Source organism: Rhinolophus sinicus, linkage group LG15 (genome assembly GCF_036562045.2).
Source record: "Rhinolophus sinicus isolate RSC01 linkage group LG15, ASM3656204v1, whole genome shotgun sequence".
Classification (NCBI taxonomy): domain Eukaryota; kingdom Metazoa; phylum Chordata; class Mammalia; order Chiroptera; family Rhinolophidae; genus Rhinolophus; species Rhinolophus sinicus.
The window spans coordinates 5,077,344-5,100,328 of record NC_133764.1 but is presented as its reverse complement, the minus strand read 5'-3'; the positions used below and the strand labels follow the sequence as shown (position 1 = coordinate 5,100,328).

Genomic DNA, 22,985 nt, shown 5'->3' with positions numbered 1-22,985 from the left:
CGTTGTGGGTCCGATTCCAAAGGGACAGCGGCTCCCGGGGTCATACTCACAACCTCCCGCAGCTGCGGGTCTTTGGGGTGAGCTGTTGGGTTGACCGAGCTTCCGGTGAGGCGCGGGTGGGCAGAGGGTGGGCAGATTCCCGCCTTCGGAAACCTAGTTGCCAACCAGGAGTCCGGCCACCGGCCCCCACCCCTTTTATCGGTCACCCCCCACACACACACCCTCACAAGCAGGTCTCCATTGACTCCTCGGCACCCCTCCAGGCTCAAAGAGCCTCCAAGAGGCTTGAGACTTCGGAAAACCAAAGGGAAGAGTCGAGGCGAGCTCCACTCCCTGCCCCCAAGCCCTCATTGTCCCCCAGGAGAGGATGGAAGATAAAAGGGGGCTGACCCAGTGGATTAAAACCTCTCTCTTCCCAGCCTCGCCCTCCCCCTCTCTTTTGTCCTTCATGTTTTTATTATTGTCACCAGTTGCCCAAGTCTCGAGGTTTAGCCAGCCGTGACAGTCACCCATCCCACCGTTCCCGGGCAGTGGACACAGGCTGTTAAAAATGGGGGTTCTGGAGTCGGACGCCTAAACTCTTGTCCTGGCTCTGGCAGGTCGCTAATCGGGCCAAACCTCAGTGCTCTCCTTGGTGCATGGGATGGTGTGGTTCTCCGCAGGGAGTGGAGGCAGAAGTGCGCTGAGGCGCTTGGGTGCCTGGCTGGCACTTGGGGGGCCTCTCTAATTGTTAGCGATTGTCATCGATCGTATTGTTATTACTTCTGCCACCACCACCACTTCTGCTCCTCCTGGGATGCGGATCCCGGGTCCGCGGTGGCTGGCAATCACTAGCGCCCTTCCAGGTGGAACCCACCGGAGGCCGGAGGCGGCCCGGGATTTTTTTGAGATCAGACACGCGGGGGGACCGGGCTGGGAGGAACTGGCAGGAAACTAACTGGATCCTTCACATCAAGCGGTTTTAGAAGCACCTGGGGTAGGCTGTGGAAATCCCCACAGGAAGATTCACGCAGCCTCTCAGGCGGCTGCCTTCCACCTGCTACGTTCCTTTTGATTGACTCAAAAACGCTGAATAAAGAACGAAGTCGCTCTGGAAACCCTCGCCGCGCGCCGGCTGCAGGGAGCGCAGCCGGGAGCCTCGGGCAGTACAGGCGCCCCGGGGCGGCGTAGTTAGCGGGGCCGCTGGACGTGGGGGCCACGGGGGCTGGGCTGGGCCGCGGAAGGCGGGAAGTTCCTCAACCTCGCGAGTCACCTCCCTAAAGTGAAGATCCGGGCTGTCCGGGCCAAAAGCCCCGGGGCCCGCGGCGGTGACCCCGTCGACCCGGCTACGGGAGGCGCAAACCGCTAGCACCGCAACTCGCCCCAAACTCCGCGCTCTCCGGCGGCTCCAGCAGCGCCGGGCGTGGCCACGGGATTAGTGGATTTTTTTTAAGGAAAAAAAATGTGTTAAATGCCCTTTGCTTAATTGAAAAAAATTTAATTAGTGAAGAATATTCTGGATGTCTGAGCAAATGTATGGACTTAGAATTATTTTGAAGGCAGCCGTTTTAATTTTGAACAACCACACCCGGAGGAGACGCCTGACCCAGAAAACTTTTACTGAAATCCCGTGCCCAAGGAGCACGCTCCGCAGCCTGCGCTGGGCCAAGCGTTGCTGCGCTCCAGAGTTGCATCTCTGTTGTATCTCCCGCGCCGCCCTTACCGGCAGGCAGCAGGTTGGAGACGAGCACAAACAGTAATTAACCTGAGAGAATTGCAGTTCAGACACGTGGTTAAAACAAGTCCTCATAACGAGAAAATACTAAGAGAGAGGGGAGACATTTTGAAAGCATTTAGACACTTTGAAGGCATTAATCTGTAGTCATGGATGATTGAACCCGAGGGTCAGCATCGTAATCTGTTGGAGAAGATTTTGGCTGTGTCTGCGAGTCGTTAATGTGTTTAATCGGTTGGTATACAGTCCTGCTAGTGGCCTAACCAGACTGGGCATATTTGCATGAAGTCAAGGAAATTGATTGTAGTTCCTTCCACTGTCACCCTTAGCCAGAAGAGGAGGGATAGTGGTGGGAATGGAGCCCACCGTGGTGGCGACTCAGAGCTTACCTCGCCACCGGCCTGAGAGAGCCGGAGCTTTTCCGCTGCCTTATCTGCACAAAAATCCAACGCGCTGGTACATGAGGCCCATCTACCCTGGAACCCGGGTATGTTTTAGTCTGGGGTTAAGACCCTTGTGGGTTTACTTTTCCAGTTTATTATCCAGCTATTTTTCTCGAATCAGGCCTCCCAAACTTATCAGGTGCTGGTGAGCAGCCCAAGGAGTGACTTATCAGGACTTTTGGTGGAACTGGCCTTTACCTTCTGTTCCAGGTTGTGATGGTGTTGGAGAACTCTGGGGTGTGGTTCTGGAGAACCTCACCCATGCCAGCTTGGGGAAAGCACACACCCTGTACATTTAGGCTCTGAATATGGATTGAAGCTTCAGTTAAATAGCTAAGTTCTTTAATAAGTTTCTCTTTTTGGTTTGGCATAAATTTGGTAGATTTTCACAAATTTTAATGACCTCAGTTTGGGAATTAAGTTAGCCAAATACTGTGATTGTTAATTTTTATATAGAAATATGCCTTAAACTTTACAGTGGCAGTAACTCCTTCCCTGCCTTGCCTCTTCTTTCCGTTTTCCGTTGTACAAAATAAGCTGACACTTGAATGCTGTGGCCACATTTTTTAAAAAGTGTAGTGTGTGTGTGTGTGTGTGTGTGTGTGTGTTAATATTGGTAGCTAACACTTACTGAATGTTTTCCCAATGTGCCAGGCACTGTTTCAAGTTTACAGGCTTAGCAAATTTAATCTTCATTACAATCCTGTGAAGTAGGTACTTTTATAGACGAGAAAACACAGGCACAGAGAGGTTAAGCAATTTGCCCAAGGTCCCTCAGCTAAAAAGTGGCAATGCTAATATACCAACCCAGGCAGTCCTACTCCAAAGGTCACTCTGCCATGCTTCGTTGCTTAAGTGACCAAAAACATGACGTTGGCCATATATCATGAGTTCAAAACTGGGTTTGCTTTAAAAGAGTTTGAGTTTTCTGATGTCCCTCAGTGTGTGTGGATCGTTCACTTTGTCATTCACTTAAAAAAAATATCAACTCCAGAACAGGCTAGTTGCTATGTCCAAAGTTGGTTTATGACTAAAATGAGAATAATTTCGTCATTGTTGCAGTTTTGTTTCTGTGCCTGCACTGGATAGTTAGAGTCAAAGGAATCATTAAAACGACAAAAATATCCCTCAAGTATAAAGTCTGAGAAAACATAGGGAATATCCTGTAATGTACTGGGAATAGATTTATTCTCTCCCATCCCCCCCTTTTAAGGCTGGGAGGTATGAGAGGATATAGGGTTAAAAGATGTTTCAAAACTTCTTGGAAGAAGTTTATTCATTTAAAAGAAGTGCAGTGCCCCAAGTAAAGACTGAAAACCTGTACTTATCAACAAGAAGACAATTGTAATTAACACTTTGAGTAGATTTCTTTAGAATTAGATTTTAAAACCCAGTAACTTCAGAAAATCTCTCTTGAAAACTAATAGCTGAAAATAGCAACTTTTCCTACATTTTTAATTTCATAAATGCTGAGAAAATTAATCTCTCCCCTATTTTCCTAGTCTATTTCTAAAAACTTGGTGGCAAAGACTGTCTTCACTAAGGGAAATTTGAGATAAGATCTGATTGTGGATAATCCTTTTTGAAGTAATTGCACTTTCTCAGTCCTGGAGTTTAAACCAAATATGTAACTCACTTCAAGCTCCTGGGTGAAGATCAAAAATCTACATTTATATGCAACAATTTGAAATACAAACCGTCATGTTACAAAGCTGTCAAGATTTATTAGCAAGACAGTGTAGCATGTGTTGAACTCTGTTTTTAATTAGGCACCTAAATTAGACCATAAAATGGTTGATTAATCTTTTACAAGTTGAGGGGGAAATGTAACATAAATTAACCTAATCATAAGTGTTTTCCCAGATGCTCTCAGTTAATAAAATAGTCAATATTTAATAGCAACCTATTTGTTTTAGATAAATAAAATGCTGAAATGTATGAATTAAATTACACTTATTATCTTCTAAATGATGTTATTATTGAACAAGTCTCTAAAAATTAGATTGCGACCCATGTCTTAAAAAAATTATCAAAATAGAATGCTACAATTTGACTAAACTGACTAGATTTTCCTTTTTAATGGAGCCTGATTATTAAAAGTTTACAATTTAATATAAACTAATACTCATAAAAGACATTTCCAGCTAAAGTTATATTATTTGAAATTTTAAAGTGATTTGTTTTTTATTTCACTTCTGTGTTTTATTTTTGTGTGAAGAAATACTTTTAGCTATTTTTAAAAACCAACTTGTCACAAAAACCTCATTCTAAATATGTATGCTGATTTACCTCTTTGTTTAAAACATGTTGTTAGGAGTAAGGTTTTGTGATTATAAGATGAACTTTTGAATCACTAAAATTATTTAGAATTAAAAGTGCACCAAGAATTTGAAAAACAAACAAACCCACCAATCAGTGTTATGAATCGGGGAAGTGGCATTTATTTAAAGTTTCAGAACTGAAATACTAGTGCCTATGACTGCTTGCTTGCCTACTGCTTTCTATGTCAGTAGTTTCTGAATACTTTATGTTCTCACTCTATGAACATGGAAATTAAGTTGATTGACAGAAACACAAAATGTCCACTTTAAAGGCAGAGCATAATGAGCATTTCTTTTGCTGTGAATAGAGTTAGTTTCCAAATAGGGCGCTACCTCTCTCATTTAACAGTCTGTGATTTCAGTCAGTAAGGGACATTTCAGTCCTAGGCTGTTGGGATAGTCAGGAATCCCAGCAAAATGAATTCCCCAAGTATGTGGCATATTTTCAAGGGTAATGAATACAATATGCTGCCTACCTCAAGTGAAAACATTTACCATGACCAAAAAGAAATGAGAGACCGATATCTTTGAAAACTACTTGTAAGTAAAGCATAAAACTTTTTTTAATATTTAAAACATTACCTTGTTAGAACTCTCATGTTCCTCTTCAACTATATCAAAATAAAACTCACAGCAAATAAAACTGGTGTTAGTGTATATTAACTTTTCTTTCTGATTTTAGATTTGGGGAAAAGTTAAGGATGTGAGGAGCAGTTACCAGTTTAATAACATGATAATAAATAATTTTCATTGCAGCCAAGAGGCTCTGTGTTAAAATACTGCTAATGCTAATAAAACCCCCATTAATTTTCTTTGCACATAAGAGTGATTAATGATTTCCTTGATCTTATATCTATATCTGAAATTCTTCCTTTAAAATGCCCACTTCTGTGACTGCAAATATATTAAAAATAGCATAACCTACTTGGTCATTCAAAAAATTTACTTCAATGTGTCATGGATGAAACATATTTAAATAGCAAAGCTGTACTGCAATTTGTTCTCCTAGAGAGCTGCTTTTAAAAATTATGAGTGCAGATCTGTGCAGACAGAGCTGGTTAAAGAATACTGACAGAGAGTTTGTATTTTCTAGTCATTATAAAATTATATGTGTATACACACACATTCACTGTGACTTTAAGTTGCTAAATTAGTAACAGAACAGATAAGCTCTTGGAATAAAATATTTTTCTTCTAAATATAGCAAATGTGTTAAAATAAAACTCAGGTTTAACATCAAGTCAATTGTATTTCAGCCTAGGCTAGACTGTTTCTTGCCAAGAGATCAGTACTTTTAAACACTCTTGGGCAGAATATGAATGATTCCACGTGTGTTCACCAAGCAACTTGGGCGCGGGTGATTTGGAATTCCTGTTTTCTTCCAAATTTTTGTCCAACACTACTTAACATGGTTACACTTGCTTGGAAACCCATAAAATACTGAATGACTGTTCTGAGCAATATGAGACTTGGGACAACAAATGGAGATTGGAAAAAAAAAATACTGGGAAGGGAAGTGAGAAGCAGCAGATTTTTCGCGCACACTCTTGATTTAATGAATGGGGGGCAGGAGGAAAGGTGTGGTGACAGAAGTGTCCAACATGGCCCCAGATAGGCCTCTGACGTTGCTACGTGTCTGTTCCTTTCTGGCAGCTGGAGGAACGTTCGCGTACACCTCTCGTTCTGGAGGTGGCCAAGCGCGCAGCCAATGTCAGAGAAAATGGCTCCGCGGCTGGCCGGCCTCGGGGATCAGTCAGCACGGTCCCTGTGTCGCGTGGGATTGCTGCATCTGGTCCGAGGACCGCTGAGCCCAGGAGACAGATGGCCGAGCTTCCCTGCGTTGGGGGCGTGGCCGGCGGCCTGGCCCGGGGCTGCCCCTCCGCCCCTCCGCCCCGCGGGTTGCGGGTTGCGGGTCACAGCCACGTGACCAGCGGGAGCCTGGCGCTCAGGCCTCACCTGTTGGGCTGAGCCTAGCGTAGCGGCCTGCGCTTTGCAGTGGGCGGAGCCGGCCCCGCGCTGATTGGACGGAGGGGCTGCCGGTAAACCAATGGTGTCCCGCCTGCGTCATAGCTCTGTCCAGAGGGGCGGGCGGAGCTGGCGCCTCGGGCTCTGGCCCGGGCAGGCTTTCCTGGCGTCTTTGCGCTCAGTCCGTGGAGCTGAATTAGTTCTGAACCATCGTCGCTTTCCGAGCGAAGTTTATCAGATGATCTATTTTATTCCTTTCCTTTCTTTGTCTTTTCTAAACCCTCCTACACAGGTGTCCCTGCCTTGTGGAGGGGAGGTGTCTTTTCTTTGAATGTTTTCCTCTGTTGGGCAGAGCAGTAAGGACAGCGTCAGACTCGCCCTCCCTGAATCCGTTGCTGCTGGGACGTGGGCCTGAATGAATGAATTCGTCAGAGCCGGACGAGAAACTTTGTCTTTTAAGGGCCTTATTTTGGGGCAGGGAAAGGATGGGGTTTCGCTCAAGGAAGTAAAACAATTGAGTCAGTTTTCAACCAGCACGTATCTGTTCTTTCTCCCCCCCCTCCCCGACTCCCTGCTCCTTATCCCTTTCTCCTTGGGAAAGAAATATATCATCCTCACCTCACCCAATTCTGTAATGGGTGCATAAAATGAGATTCAGCAAATTAGTAGGTAACCCAAAATAGTTTCATTTCCCTAATGTGGCCCGTTAAATGACAGGATAAAGAGAAAGGTGGGAAAGATTCTTAAGGAGAGGAGGGAAAGGAAAAGGCAGGTAACTCAAGCTCCCTTCCGATTCTTGAACCTTCGATTCTTGAATCTTCGCTTCACTGAGACTTAGTTGTTGGTTCTCCCCAGCATTTCTCTGCTGCTCCCCAAGTGCCCCTGTCGCCCTCCTTCCCTCAGTCCCTATGACCAGAGTCTGCAGCTGCCCCCTACCCATAGGGAGAAGGAATGGCTCCCCACAGGGCATCCTGGAAGCCCCTTTCTGCTCCCCCAGCCTGCAGGGGGGGGAGGGGTTTGGGGGCACTGACAGCTCACTCTCCCCTCGTGCTGTCAGGTGGAATCACAGCATGAAAAATGCCTCCACTGATGATGGGATTTCCACGGTGCCACTGAGAATTCTGTTGCGGATTTGGATGAGGCAACTTTGTTTTCTGGAAGGTTTTGCTGAGGTGCAAGAAATGACCTGTATTGAAAGGTCAGGAAACTCACATAGGACATTGGTCCTTGCTGCAGGAGATGTTGAAACAATCAGGATTTGGTCCACATATCCATTAAAGTACTCTCCGCGGGGAGAGGACACACTGAGCCAACAATTAGAGAACAGTAATTCTCCGCGGGATCACTCCGGGTGTCTTCCCCAGCTGAAAGGCCTCTCCTTCCCCCTTCCTAGCCTGTGGCTGGAAAATTCTGGTCTAGCCTAGCCATTCATTCCTATTGATGTGTGCTGTTCTTTGGGTCCCTGGTGCCCTCCCGTCTGATTGTTCCAGTCTCCAGGCACTTAGCATATGCTAGCGCTGCCAGTTAACACAGATACACAAAGAGGTAAACATCCTGTTCCCAGCCAGGAGCTTTTACAGACGCTTGGGAAGCCCCAGGCGGGTGTGTAGGGGCAGGGGAGGGAGAGTAAAGTAGGGATTCTGATCATTACTCTGTCATTGACCTGAAATATTCAATGGAGAAAGTGAAAGGTGACTATTTTAAGTCTTTTTCTATAGTTAGTGAATAATACATTTTTATAAATCATGTTGGCCTATTTTTTCACTTACCTAACAAAGATTTATTGAGCACTTTTTAAATATATTGACTTTAGTGTTTAGAGTAGTTTTAAGTTCACAGCAAAATTGAGCAAAAAGACTTACCATTGATAAACCTATGATGACACGTCATTATCATCCAAAGTCCATAGTTTACATTGGGGCTCATTCTTGAGGTTGTACATGTTATGGCCTTTGACAAATGTATAATGACATATATCCACCATTATAGTATCACACAGAATATTTTCACTCTCCAAAACATGTCCCGTTGACTACTTTTATCAAGTGCTATTCCAGGCAGCACTTGAAGTACTGAGGAAGTACAAGAGACATGAACTTGTCCTTGAAGAGCCTGTTTTAGTCAGTGAACTAAAATCTACAGGTTCAAAGAGGTCTCAAAGCAATTTACACACTGATATAAACAAATCATTAGTCCTGCTGAATCACTAATAAATCTAACAACCATTTGAAGGGGAAGAGGAAGCACGTGGTAAAACAGTACAAATCAATAAATGTGGCTTTATATTTTACTTTTCTGGAGCTTCCAAAGAGAGCTAAGGAGTTAAGAGAGGGGATGTCACTCTGTGATATAGTAGGGAAGTATTTGAGAGCCTGCTGTGGGCAGGTGAGTGGCCAGTGCTCATTTCATCTTAGCAGTGGTCCTTCCTGTGTGATTTCCCCCGTTTATTTTGCAGAGGAAGAAAGGGAAGCTCACAGAGGTAGCCGAAGCTGTATCTATGGGGTGTCTCAGGCTCTTGAACCCAGTGCCTCCCCGAGGGCCCTTCTGATGCCACATCTCACAGCTTCTACACAGGGCTGAAATTCAACATGCTCTTCCTTCTGGACCAGTTGAAGCCATTTCTTTTGTTGTTTCTTTCTTCCCAAAGACACAAACCCTTCCACATAAAACTATCCCCAAGATTATATATTTTTTCCTCTCTCTGTCCCTATCCCTGTGGTTCGCACACTCCTCAGCCCCATCTGTTGCAATGACATATGCATTGATGGTGCCAACCGTCATGCATGTCACTCATGCACCAACCTGTCACTTTAGCATCATCCCTGTTGCCCTTGCTCCAGCAATAAAATCTGTACATTTCACGCTCCCTTTCTCACTGCAGCCTCCTTCCATTTCCTCATTTGCCAGCCTATCTCTTCTCTCTCACCTATTCCTTGAAGCTGCCCACCACACCCGTGCTGCCCACATTCTTAGTTCTCAGGATCACAGTAAAACCTGCCGCACTCAACCTCTGTGTCTCGCACTCAACCTCTGTGGCTCAACCTCTGTGGCTCGTTGCTTCCTTGCTACATCCTTGGCTAACACCTAAACACCCTTGCCCCACCCTTTGGAGACACCCTGTTTTGTACCATCCCTGGCAGTTGTGCAGGAAACGGTCTTGTCATAGAGCACACTTGGCCAACCCTGAGTTATGTATTTACCCAAGAACTTGGGCCTTACTCTGCAACTTAGCCCTGTTGGTCACTACCCCTTACCCATGCCAGGACCCGTGGTGTGCACTGGCCCTTCTGGATGGCATCCTCTGCCTTCAAGTACTGGTTCACAGAACTCCTTGCACATAGGGAGCAACTCCAGCAAGATCTCAGCATCTGTACCACTCTCTTAACCACTTCTCAACATTCCTTATTTCTACTTTTTTCCAAGACTTCCCTCCATCATTTCTAAGAAGTATTGTGTTCTCTCTTTTCTGTATTATTTGAAGAACATCCCAGAGATCATATTATTTTATCTATAAATCCAGCCTGTGGGATTGTTTTAGACAAATTTGCATTCACATGCCTATTAAAACAAGTGTACAAATCAGAAGTGTGCAGCCTGATGAATTTTCACAAAGTGAATATACCCACGTAACAGCAGTTCAAAAACCCCGAAGCCACTCTCTTATTCCCTTCTGATCACAATCTCTGTCCCAAGGATAACCACTATCCTACCTTTTACCACCATAGATTAATTATACCTGTTATTGAACTTACTGTAAATGAAATCCTAAGTGAATATTTGTAGGTTTTTAAAAATATGTGGATTCATTGCAAATATTGACAGATTCAGAGATTTCACAGACAAATGCAAATTTTCTGCTCTTTTTTTTTTTTTTTATAAAGGAGCTGACAGTACCAGGCCTGCCTTCCTCGTAGCAGCAACTGGTTGGAGCTGGAGAACAGCTGTGCCTGGGCATGAGGGCGTGTCCTCTCTTGTTTGCCACAGTCCCCACTGCTCCTTATTGTTTCACACTTATTTGTTAACCTGCCTAGTCCCAGGTCTGGGTCTGGGTCACTGCCAAACAGGATGGGGAGCTACAAACTGTTTTCCCTTTTCTCTCAGGTACCCACTATTTCAGGATTGAATTTCCATTTATCATGGACATCCTTGTTAGATTTTGAAATTAGTCTTCCTTTTACAACTCTGTAGAGACCCTAGGCGAGGCGGCAGAGAGGTCTGCTAGCTGGATGCCAGTTAGAAACAAAATCACCATCATAAAATCATTTTCAATGATACGCTTCTCTGAATTTTAATACTTTTTGTTTGTTTCTTTAACCAGCTCTTCTTCGGCCCCCAACTGGTGTCAGCTTTTTGCTATGGATACTTTGTGACCTTGAGCCAGTCACCTTATCTCTTTGGTGTCAACATTCTCAAGTGTACAATGGAGACGGGCCCGTCAGTGCTTCCTGAGCCAGTGTTTCGCAAACTCTGGGGCAGGACCACATTTTCCCCAATCGATTGTGGACCCAGGTGTTGTCCTAGTGCACACGACTAGTACACACCTTGTGCCATTTGCCTTCCGCCACGCGATTTGTAACACCTACCCTGGTCTGTACTCTGTCCATTGATCAGAGCTCTGGATGATGGAACAATGTCAAATTACTTACAGTAGCTTTAAATACTTACTCTCAGGTTTTGTATTTATCTCCTTGAAGACAGTTTGCAGATAGTCTGCAGACCACCCTTTGAGAAGCGCTGTCTTAAGTGTTTTAGTGAACAAAAAGTTATAGAAAGATCAATAAGTAATTTGTAGGAAAAAATGCTTCCCTGTTAGCATATTGAAGGCCCTGAGAAGTAGTATAGTTCAAAACAAAACAGAACCAAACATCAGTTTAATTTTGTTCAAGTTTCCCTTGAGTACAAAATCCTTTTTTCATTCAATACCTACTGATAACCTGAGGAGTTGTGTTTGTCTGGCTACCAGTTTAGGGCAGTTAGCAGAGCAGGTCTCCAAGGTTTCTTGCCGTTCTAAGTGTTTGACCCCTGACTCTGTCTGTGCTCTCTCTGTCCACCCTTGGAATGCAGTTAGACTCCATACTTCTCCCACTTGTGACATCATTTCCAACCCAGTGTGTCTGCACCCCCTGTGCTCCCAGAATGATTGTACAGAAAGAGGAGCGAAGGAGAAGTGGGGTCTCCGTAAATCAGGGACCCTGGGCAGAAATACGCGGAGGCTGAGAAGGATTTCACGTTCAGGCTTGCTGCAGGCATCTTGAGGAGTCTTCCACTTGCTGTTCTGCCCTAAGCAGGCTAATTGATGGTTCAGCTTTCCTCCAAGCAGCTTATGTCTGTTTTCAAAAGTAAGTGCTCCTCGGGCTCTAAGCTGTTTACAGAGCAAGATGTCTGATGGTGTTGGAAAACGGTAAAGCTTTTTTCTACCCTGCCTGGCACAGCATAGGTCTGTGGTCTGCATGTTTTGTCAGAGCACCAGTGCGATTGCTCACCCTGGACACGCTGTTGAGGTCTCTGCGAAATAACACAAGTGCCACATAAAAACTTACTCAGCCATTAGCTGCAAACAAAGCCAATCACATTTTTTTTTTTTAAACATGCATTTTCCCTTTTTGTGTCTGAGGCCAAGGGGAAACACTTAAAAGTGTTCTTTAGTCACACAGCACCGGAAATGAAGGAAACTTTCAGATTAGGTGTCACTGGGAAAGGAGGTGAGTGGAACCTTTTACAGAGATGGGGGATTCATTTACCTATTTGTACAAAACTTAAGTTACAGGAGTATCTGGGTTTCCCCTCCAAGCACTCTAAACTTGCTATAATTATCTTATTATCTCCTGATACTCTTGCTTACCAGACTCCTCATATTTGGCGAAATTCTAACACCTCTTTGGATGGCCCCCTCATCTCTGCCCTGAGCCCCTACTTATAGGGGAGGTGTTTGGCAAGTGCGCTTCACATGGTCTGGAAGTGAGCAGCTTCACACCAGAGTGGGTCCTCTATTGCGTGTACTTGACTAGCTTTTCTTTCTTATCACACTTCCCTTCCTATAAAGTTACGTGTCTTTTAACGGGATATTTAATACCCACTCTCTCTTTCTATGGGGCCTTGTGAAAATCAGGCAATAATGACGCAGCCTTATTGCCAAGTCATGACCAGAGCATCTACATGGCACTACTCATGGAATAATGTGGTGTGTACCATTTATTCATTTGTGATTTGATTTCCTCTACCAGACAGTTTGGGAGCACCTAGAATGGGTGTTCAAATAGTATAAAAGCTATTGGGAAATAAGATATTCAGCAGTTGTCAGAAGTCTCAAAAAGCTCATGATCTTGGTCAAGGAGCCATGATGAGAGATAATATAGAACAAAGTGAGATATGTTGTGGCAGCTGAAAGAAGGAGGCGTAAAGGAGAGGCTACCACTGAGCTGGGCTTTGAAGTATGGATAGGAGTTTGTCAGGCAATTGTCCCAGAAAGCAAATAAAGATGTTCAGGGCTGGACAGCATTGTGGGAAAGGCCTAGACAGAGGCATGGTAGAGCACTGGGGGTTGGTGGGGCAGAGGAAGTGTCAGGGATTGGGAGAAGGGGACCAGGAGGCTGGCTCAGAGATATGGTGTTATGTTGGGGCGGGGGGGTGGAGGGCTTTCATCTCACTGATCAAAAGGAGTTTTTTGGACCAGCAGAGCCTCCTATACCAGAGAAATGTGCAGACTTTACATGAATTATGCATTTGAATTATTTTCATGTATTTTTGAGGAAAATAAAATAATTTGGTGTTTTATGACAGAGAAAGTTAAAAAAAAAATGTATAGACAGTTTTCTAAGATGAACAACACTTAGCCCTGCTGTGTGATTTGAATATGGCTCTCAGAGTTCCAGAACAAGCGAGGAGCTCATGAGAAGCCACGGGACACGCTTCCTCACTCCTTACAGAACCCACACACCCCGCTCCCTGTTGCCTTTCTGGGTAACTTGGATAACTGTCCCAAAGAACACAGACCGCCCCTCTGTGATTTGAAGTTTGGGATAAAAAGCCATTCTCCCCCAACTCCCAGCTAGGTTGCAAACGCCAGCTTCCCAGCCCAATGCATAAAACAGATGGCCGAGAGCCTACAGGCTTGGTCGTCTCCTAACCAGCTCCGCTGACACAGGCGCCCTGCCATTCCTCCGGAAGGGCTTCTGAGCAAGCAGAGGAAACAAGGTGTAGAGGGGACACCGCGCGGCCTCCCCTCGCCTGGCCTCCCCTTGCTGGCCCCGCTGGGCAGAGCTAAGGCAAAGCTTCCCCTTCTTGTCCCCAGATCCTGAACAAGGAGAGAGATACTACGTTTGGTTCCTGGTTGCCAGCATTCCCAAAATGATTTAGTCTATTCCCATTGCTCACTGTGAGGGAACTCAGTTAAGTTTAGGAGCCTTCCATGCTGGCCTATAAAAGTGATCGCACTCATTGATCAAGTCTGGCGAAGAATTCATCTCCCTAATCCAGAGGGTACTTCTGTTTAGAAGAGACAGAGGTGAGAGGCTGCTTGGTGGGCTCAAAAGAGCGCAGGCAGAGGCTCCTGGTTAGGGGGCAGCCAACATGAGAAGGGCCGGCCCTGCGCTCTGGCCCTGTCTCCGCCCCATCTGTCTCCTCTGGTGGAATGTCCAGTCATTCACAGTTATTTTTAGGGTTGTGTTTTCTTCCAGTCCCAGCTGGAAACAGAAGTAGAGAGCAGGCTCATGGCTTTTTGTGTGTGTTCTGTAAAAAGAGAGCCCATGTGCCAGGGAGTACATGTGCCCACTTCCTCGAGACTTAAGCTTTCATTCATCTCCAGGACTTTGATCAAAGCTAGCTCATCTTACCCAGATGGTGCCTTTTGGGAATGTCAGTTTGGGCAATGGGAAACGCAAGGGCATGTCACCTATTTGTGTGTGTCCTCTGTGGTTGCTCAACTCCCAGATGTAGCAAGTGGGTCGTAGGTTCCCGAATTCACGGTGTGGACCTAGCACCAGGAAGCAGCTGCAGCCTGGGCTGAAGGTAAAGATAGACCCCAAGTTGAGTATACCAGTTGAGTGCAGCAGTAGACTTAGGTCCTAAAGGTCAGTCCCACTCATGTTTGACGTGTGAGCCCCAGAAAGAATTTTCCAGCTGTGGGTTGCTTGTCAGCTACATTCTAATTTGGACTTAGTGCTTTTTTGTCTGGATTGTAAAATTCTTTGTCTTCTCTCTACTAAGTGGAGTGTATTGAGAGGACAATATGGAGGAAACCGGCATTAGGGACACTGCGGATTGTGGCCATTGGAGTTCAGCAATGGGAAAAGAGCACTAGGGAAGAATCCCGTTGTTTTCACTTAGCTCTTGGTGTTCCTGTGTTAGGATGCCCTCTGGTATCAGTGTGGCTTCTTCTGGTTGCATATTGAGTTGGTTCATTTATTGAGCATCTATTCTGTGCCAGACTCTGAGGATGCAAAGATTTATTTATTTCACAAATATTATTGCCTATTTTATTAGCACTGCTCCTGCCCTCATGTCGCTTATGTTCTACTAGGGAGATGGGCAAGAAACAAATAGGTAAACTAATAAAAACAGAAGGTCTCACCCACTGATGAGAGCCATGAATAGAAGTGAAACAGAGGGAGGGGATGGAGAATTGTGGGGGCAGGTGTTGGGAGAAAAAGGCTATTTTAGGCAGGAGTCTTTTTATAGAGGTGATGTTTAGTAGAGGCCCAAAGGAAGAGAAGGGCTATATGGAGGTCTAGCCGGTGGGAACATCTCTGTGAGAAGACCCTGTGACCAGAGTGAAGAGATCAAAGGAAGAGGGGGAGGGGAAGGGCAGAGAAGCAGTTCTGTGTGTTTGAAGTGTGAAGGGATACCAGTGGGGATGGGGGCGGGGGCTCTGTGATTTCTTTGTGGACATTGACTATGAAGAGTGAAAATGAAGACAGGGGTTGAGATGGCTAAATACAGTAAGGCATGACACAAAAACAGGGATGTTCAAGGCATAGAAATATTGCAGAGAAAGGCGTGATTAAATGTCTAGGTGGGAGAGGATCTTCCCTGGGAAGGCTTCAGAGAAGAAGTGACACCTTAGCAAGGTTTTGATGGATGAATAGGAGTTCATGTGCAGACAGACCATGTGGTGAAAGGGGTCTTCTTGGCAGAGGGAATACATGTGAAAAGAGGTTTACATGTACATGAAAAAAATGTGGTGGATGCTGGGAAGGATGAGCAGAGGAGAAATGAAAGTGAGGTAAGACAGCATCAGGGGTTGGTGTCTTTCGTGAATGAGCCCTAACATCATGACTTCAGAGGGTAACAGTTTATCCTGCACCTTTTCTTTTTCTCAAGTATTTCAATTTGGAAGTGGGATTTACAAGATGCCATTGAATAGCGTTAGACAGGAATGGCTTTTGCTGGTGATCAGAAAAGATGCCACCCAGAAAAAAAGGCAAGTGCTGGAGATCCTCTCAGGATGTACTCCGAGACCCACGTCCTCTAAGCTGATTGCTTTTTGCTTGCCTGGACAGAGCCTTTCATTAGGGTAAAGCTAAAAGCCATGTAATTAGAAATTCCACTTCTCAGCTCTTCGGACCAACAATAAGGAACAGCCCCGTGGACGCTCAGTCCCAGCATTCTTAGAAGCTGAGCAGGGCCAGGCTGCCAGTGCCAAAATGCCAAACCTGGTAATTAAGAGGTGGCTTTGCAGGCACACACCTGTTCTGAATGTGCAATTAGTGCCTGCTGCCCTTCTTACTGGAGCTTATCCCTCGGCACAGACCATTTGCAGGGGTGGTAGGGGTGTACCTGTGTTTCCCCCTCTCCCCTCTCCTCATCTCCCCCCTTTCTTTCTCCCTAATCTGAGCATTTTTTTACCTGGTTTTTCTGCATGTCCAGTTTCTGACCATTTAGTCTCACGAAACCATCTCTTTGGTTATTTAACCAGAAGCAACTGTACTTGTATCTGAAAACCAAAATAAGAAAGTCTTGCCCCTTTTGCTGTGTTGTTTTTCTTAATGTTCAGAAGAGCAATTGCAAAGAAGGGGCCAGCGTGGAGGACAGGAGGGTGGCTCCTGGGAAGGCACTGGTGTGGAGTTTTTCCCTGGGACTGCTCATCAGATACTTTCCACTCTACATTATCCTGGTTTATAGCCAGGCTAATTTAATTTCCCTCTGCGAGGCTACCCGTATGATGGTAATCTCAAACAGTTAATGAGCTAGAAGAGGAGGCCGCCTATTGGATTGATTCTTGGGGATCGGCTCAGTGGCTTCACAGTGCTAATTTATCAGCCTGTTTGTTTCTTGGTTTGAAAGACTTGTTCAGCCTGGCACAGCTTCATGAATCTCCCCGCTTCTAAAGATGGATTGAGCTCTGACTTCTGGCCTCTGGATGTGGAAAACAAGCTCGCTTTTCCTTTTACACACCTGGTGTATTTAAAGGGAAGAAAGCTGAGGAGGTAACCACAGGTCAGCTCTTCTCTCCGTGATCCCTGTAAAGCACACTGTGAAAACTTCAGAGTTGTTCCTTCACTCCAGCTGGGTGTGTGTCACCAGCATATACTGGGCACGCTGCGTTGAACAAGGCTGGTCTGTAATATTGATCCTAGAGTCTGGGGCAAGTGTTTTCCTCCTGCAGAAGACTGGCACAGTTGAAAAAAATAAGGGCTAATGCACACAATACAGAATAGAAATAGTGACAGGAATTAGGGCTATGGTTGGGGAGGGCTAATCTGATGACTTTCATTTTTGTGATCATTTTTTCGGTGTGGGTGAGTGAAAAGTGAGTTCCTAAATTGAAGGCATTAAGGCAGAAGTGCAGAGAACAGTGAAAGATTTAGTTCCCATGTTCTAAATTAATCTGTCTCCATATATGTTTATATTTATATAAGTATGTTTATTTCACTATAATTATACCCTACAATGGCCAAAATTAATTTAAAACTAAACCTTATTATTTTTTATTGTCAGAAAGGGAGGGAAGGTGAAAACCTCCTTAAAAAGGAGGTGGGTAATAAGAGATGGGTCAGATGGGGTTGGTGGGATGATTACTGTTGTTTGAGCATTTTGATCTTAGAAGTCTTAGAAACACCGAGAAATAGGGTGAACATGAAATTCGAAGATGAATGTTCTGACGTCCACGTCCCTGCTTTGTCTCTGCCCAATATTTGCTTTGGGGCAAAAATGGCTCAATCACTGTCTTATATTCTGTCTAAGCTCCCTCATCCTCACTCTACTGGTCTTTAAAATGGAACAAACACCCCGTTGAGAAGGTTGTTACAGTGAGCCAACGAGATCCTGGATGTCAGTGCTTCCTTGTGGACAGGTCTTAGAGTTGACCTCCTTAGGGCGAAGAAAGAGAGAGACTCATCTTCTGATACAAAGGAAGCCCATTGATTCTTTACCAGAGTTGCATGAACTTTGAGTATTATAGCCAGCAGTGGTTTTACAAGACAGTGTGCAGACAGACCCATGATTATGCTAGCTCATTATTTCAATGCTTAAGAAAATCTAAAGGCATGTCCTGTTTGTAGGTGGTGCAGGCAAAGCATTTGGGGGTGAGCAAAACTCATGGGGCCTAAATGTGATGCTGACCTTATCCATGGATGGAGAGCGCATGTCCGCTCTGCTCTGTGCACTGACCTCCTACCGAACCATCTCAGTCAGGCTTTAGGCCACGAAGGCCTGCTGACTGGTGGTGGCAGGTTGCTATTAGGCCGTGTGTGCATTTGCTGCACCGAGGATCCACCCCTTTTCTCAGATTCTCTACAATCCCTAAAAGCGGAAGGAGCTCTGCTCCAGGGCACACTGCTCTAGGATTTCATGGCTGTTTTGCAGTAAGCAAGGGTAAAAGTCTGTTGTGATATTTAACAAGCCCCATTTCTGTTCTGAATAAGAAGAGAACCATCTCTCTTTAGAGGGAGAGGGGGCCCGGGGAAGGGAGTCTTTCCTTGGGCAGACACTGTTATTTGTCTCGTAGGGAAATCTCTCAGAATTCAAGATGCATGGAGACATCTGCAGAAAGATCATTAGGACACCAGCTTTACTGCATCTTCAACAGTCAGTTGATTCCATTCTTCGGTTTGTTACCTGGTAGCCAGCCCTGCCTGCCTCCAAATGACAGGTTAATCTGTGTGCATTTAGCAAGCCCAGGAAAACTGGCCTTGCAGGGGTTTGAGCTGATTAATTTACCCAGTGTGCTAATGGGGCAGCAGAAAGCGCATCTCTTGTTCTCTCCTTTAGGTGGTGTTTGCTCAGGGGCTTAGCGCTCTGTGTTCTCAGCCCCAGGATTTGGGAGTGGACTCATTTGGGAAAGTAGCAGCTTAAGGTCTTTATTTGGCTTTGTCAGCGAGTGGTGAATGCCTGCTGAGCATCTCAGGGAGAGGCAGCCATTCTTCTCAGCACCCTGCCTCTGGTTGGCCTCTCAGAGAGGCCTCCACCCCCACCCTGGGCTGACCCAGAATTGGCCTTTCTGGCCCAGGGAATCTTTTCTCATCTAGAAGCTGGGATGGGGTGATACTCTCTTTCTCTCAGTTTCTCTCTGTTCTTGCACATTGACACAAAAAATCCTAAATCTTCATTTGTTCATAACATCTCTTGGATGAGCACCTAAATTCTGCTGCTGACCTCTACCCTGAAAACTGTGGGAAGCTACGCTGTACGTGGGTGAATTCAGAACACATTAGTGTCACGCCCGCTATCAGCTTCGCTTAGAACCCCGAGATGGTCCTTGCTCCTACTTCTTTCCTGGTATCTAACCTGTTACCAGCTTTGCTTTTTTTCCTTCAGAATGTTTTGGAATTAGCTGCCCCGTCATTTGCACTATCCTCTTCCCATTCAGATCTACAGAATCTCATTGATTTTGTAAATACCTTTTGGAAAAAATACTTAGGGTGTTTTTTAAATGATACCTAAAGGGCCACAAACACATCAAATGTGAGCATCAAAGAAGTGTATGAACAGCCATAAAAGGAGCCACGAGTTGGTCTAAGAAATGTCTCTCCCATGATGGTGGACGTGATCCTCAGCTTCCTGGCAACCTTCACAAAAAGAGGAACCTCAATTACACAAATCACAGACACATGCTGTTCAAAAGAAAGCGTGGCTGCTCTTGGTCCTAAGATGGGGGGGTTTACATAAAGAGGACACGATGGGATAATGGCCATGGCATGGATAGGACCCTTCCAGGAAATATATGGTTAATCCAGCTTTTTTGGTAAAGGATAATTGTCTAAAAACAAAAGGTAAAATTATGACTCTCATCCAGATGTAATGTTCAGGATTATATTTCCTTCACGATCATGTTAAGGATTTTGTTTCATTCATTGTTAATGAGAGAACCAGACGCATGTTACCATTAGTTCAAAGGAGACGTCAAAAGAACACAGATTTGCTTGGAATTAAAGGAATGTTGAGATAAATTTACAAATAGGCAGGAAAATGACTTTTTCCATGCGGTGGGAGGTGGAGAGGCAAATCCACAGAATCTCCACCAAAAGCATTTATTCGCATGCCTATGGTCAAGAATTATATTACATTGCTATATTGTTATCTGTAATTTACAGAGCTGCAAAATATCTCAAAGGCAATAAAAGGCTGGAGTCAGATAACCAGAAGAGTAAGCTTTACAGAGAGTGTGGGTTTCCACTGGAGACACTTAGTGATCTTTTTTTGCTTATTCCACATTTCTTTGTATTTTCTCGTATCAGTCTTGAGTAGGCTCGTGAAGTTTATAATCAGCTAAAAGCCCAAATCTGTTTCATATATGCTGCTGGGAAGCACTGTCTCCTGCACTCCTAATACATTTTCATGCCACTCACCTCCTCCATTTGATGTGGCTTCTCATTGCCTCTGAGATCAGATCCAAATTCTGTCTTGCATTTGTTCATTTATCCATTCACCCTTTATTCATCTAACAACCATTATTTTTGCCACAGTGCAAATAAGGCGCAGTCCAGTCCTCAAAGCTTCCTGGAACTGTAACCGCAGATAGATAAAGGCTGTGCTATGTCTGTGTGTGTGCACGCACAGGAAGGATGTCAGAAGGGTAGCGGTCACGAGATGGGCGTAAGGACTGCTAACTGCCAGACTGACGAAGGGATGAGTGTCCTAGGAATTTATTAGAAGGAGGAAGGCTGGAAAGAATGTTTCAGGAGGAGGGAAGTCCATGGGGGGTAGGAGGAGAGGAACTCCGCGACCCATTTGAGGAATTGCAGGAACTTGCCCATAGCTGAGGTGAAGCAGAGTTGGGTGGAGCCGTGAGAAAGGAGGTAAGGAACTAGAATTCACTTGAACAGCATGCTCAACATTGTGAGAGGTGGTGAAGGCTTTTGGATTTGACTTTGGAAAGATACCTGGGGGAGGCAGTGGGTGGAGGGCTGGGCAGATAGAGAGAGGGCAACCCCAGCTTGTTTTCCAGTCTTTCCAGTATTGCCCACCATGCCTCAAAAACAGGAAAAGAAAAATCTGCAGTCCAGGCTACACGGCTCAATCACTGTCTTATATTCCTAACCTGAAGTATCTTTTGTCCTTGACCTCGTCACTTCCACCTACCTCCCCTTGTGACTAACTCAAGGAAGCTTCCATTGCCTCAAAGGACGCAATGTCTGGGTTCTGCTTTTCCACATTTCTCATTTTGAGCCCGGTATACAATACCTATTGGTAAACTTCCTGGGTGTGGAATTTCTTTCCAAATACACAGTGAGCCCCTGGACAAGAATTATCCCCCTAATGATACATACCTGCCATATCATTGATTCCTTAATCATCTGTGAGAAATATTACCTTTACGTTTCTAGTCAGCTTTCTTCTTGCTCCCTAGGAGAGAGGCATTTGGTGCATATCTCAACCCACCATCACTTAATGGATGCCTGGGAATGCAAACAAATTTTAATAATAATTAAAGCAAAATAACAATTAATATCAATTAGCTAATTAAAGTCATTTTCTCATTGTTATTAACTGCAACCACTTATTAGTTTTAATGGAGATGTTTTATTGCCAGCCACTAGAGGTGGGGCATTCAAGGTTCGTAAAACATGTCACAGCTTGCTTCTGTGCCACAGGAGACATAAGGGACAGGGATCTCATGCCACACTTGTTCTGTGCTTTAGCTTCGAATTCAAGTTCAAGACCTTCTTTATGTGTGCAGCCTCTTAATGTAATTGTGTCACTTAATGTAATGGGTATGATGATGCATAAATGTTGCTCTAGAATTAACTTCTTTGGGTGTCGGGATACTGAGATCATCACCATTTTCAAACCTGGACCAAATGGTAATTTATTATTCCGGGTTGCCCCTAATTCTCTTCACATATTTGCCCTGTGACCTCCAGTCATTAGCTTTAAGCATTGCTAACTCATTCCCTTTCGTTCATTCATTTATGCCTTCATTCAGCAAATATTTTCAAGTGCTTCCTATGCCTAGTGTTTGCTGAATTTTCCTGTATTCCTTTTGAAGAAAAAAATCTTTAAAATTCACAGTTCAAACAAATACAGAACAAAACATAGAAGGCAATAAATTTCACCCAAACATTTTGTTCATAGAAATAGTCATTAAGCTTAAAAATATTTACAGGGTTAGTTTTTCATTGGGGCTAATGCAGGGTAAAAGGCTAATCTCACTTGTAATTCTTAGCAGCTCTCTCACTAACCATTTAGTTATTTGATCTCCTTGGTACTTACAATTTTATTCCCTTGTGGGAGTTGTGGGGTGGGGGAGGGGACACTTTGTCTAAAGCACAGAAGAATTGCTGGAAATTTTAAGACTCACCAGTCAGGTAGCATCATCTACCAGAGTTCTCAGAGCATGTAAAAAATAGTGATGAGATATCCTCAAATAATACAGAACATGTGAACATAGCGTTAGCCTCCAACACTTTTCATCTCTCCTATCATTGGACGTGAAATACACAAGGCAGATAGTCTATCTGTTGGAGATTTATTACGTTTTTATAAAAAATGGTTGACCATGAAATGAGTGGATAAAATTTTGGGGAAGTTGTACTTGCTTTCTTCCTGCTGAAAATTGACTCTGAGATGCTTCCATTACTTCCCAACCTGAGAATTCCAAAAAGGTGGGAGGGGGGACTTGGATGGGTGTCCTTAGTTTCCATTGGCATTGCTGTGTGACTTACTCTCTTGACACACCTTTTGGTTAGCTTTAAGCACTAGGTCAAAACAACTGGGAAAAGTGAGTACTGATGATGATAAGAAGTGCAAGATAAGAAACAGTATTTTCTTTGTCAGTAGTTTCTCCAAGTTTATACGCTCCCTTGGATGTTCTCTCTGGGTAGAAAGTACTTCTTTAAAATGTTCTTGAGCCCTCTAAAGCCTGTGATAAGGGAAGTTTATTTGCACTCATTTCCCTTTATGTTAGCTTAACTCAAACTTTTTTCTCAAGATTTTTATTGACCTAATTTGCTCTATACTGTTTTCAGTTAATAACCATAAAATGGGGTTCTGTTTGTTGAAAAGGGAAGCCGGAGAACAGGATGGGGCCATTATCTTGTACTGAAGTCGAGAGTTGAGTGGGATTTCTCTTGTCCCAAACTCCTGCTGGCCCCACAGCCAGGAGGC

General features: G+C 44.6%; 1 protein-coding gene across 1 annotated transcript in view; it reads left to right on the top strand.

Moving 5' to 3' along the window:
* HS3ST3B1 (heparan sulfate-glucosamine 3-sulfotransferase 3B1) overlaps window positions 1–22,985 on the top strand; it is a 43,315-nt gene that overhangs the window by 1,956 nt on the left and 18,374 nt on the right. The gene's annotated exons all lie outside the window — the stretch shown is intronic.